Raw genomic sequence first — 752 nt, forward strand, 5'->3', positions numbered from 1 at the left:
CTCTCAACACATGTCCCCAAGGAAGGGGGAGCAATTCTGGGGTGGCACAGCCTGTCCCACGGAGCAGCAAAGAGGTCAGTTTGGGATCAAGTGCCTGCCCCCCACATGGGTGGCCCCCGGAACAGAGGCAACGCGAATCCCTCTGCGCTCTTACCGAAAGCTGCGCACACAATAAAGTGCCTTGAACTCTACCGGTCTCGCCCGGGGCGGAGGCTGCCAGGATCTGGACCTGCGGCTCTCTTCAACCACGCCTACGTTACAAAGTCTCGCCCGCGGAGCTAGAAGCCTGGAACAAAAAAGCGGAGCCCGCAGCTGACACGGCTATGCCCGCAACCCCCCACGGCACCGCACCGCACCTCTTTGAGGAGAAAGCTGCTGGAGGAACCGCGCTCACGTGGGGAAATCTGTGCTTCAGCCGGTGCCGCGCCACGCCCCACACCGGTTTTGTTACGCGCGGCCCCACGAAGCCGCAGGACCTCCCAGCCAACCTCCTCCGGCTCCGCTGAGCTGCTCAGGAGGAGCGCTGGAGGAGCCCTGGAGAGCGCGGGACTGTCTTCCTGCCGCCGCTCCGCTCACATCTCCGGGCAGAGTTTCACTGGAGTTTCACTCCCCCCCTCACAAATCCTACCCCCCAACCTGTGCGGCGCCTGTACCGGTGCCGATGCCGGAAACCGCGGGGAGCGGTGCAGCGCTGCACAGGGCCGGGCGAGGGCACTTCCGCCGCGCGCCGGAAGTGGCGGCCTCGCAGCGCC

At 65.7% G+C, this 752-nt stretch overlaps 1 protein-coding gene across 2 annotated transcripts in view; it reads right to left on the reverse strand.

The window, feature by feature from the left end:
* Positions 1 to 699, reverse strand: part of DMAP1 (DNA methyltransferase 1 associated protein 1) — a 38,973-nt gene extending 38,274 nt beyond the window's left edge. For both annotated transcript variants that reach the window (XM_019501435.1, XM_019501434.1), the window contains exon 1: positions 637 to 699. The gene's annotated coding sequence lies outside the window, so the exon portion shown is untranslated. The remainder of the gene's footprint in view (positions 1 to 636) is intronic.
* Between the last annotated feature and the right edge of the window lie 53 nt (positions 700 to 752).

The sequence above is a fragment of the Gavialis gangeticus genome, unplaced genomic scaffold (assembly GCF_001723915.1).
Source record: "Gavialis gangeticus isolate Ggan-Ray unplaced genomic scaffold, GavGan_comp1, whole genome shotgun sequence".
Classification (NCBI taxonomy): Eukaryota; Metazoa; Chordata; order Crocodylia; family Gavialidae; genus Gavialis; species Gavialis gangeticus.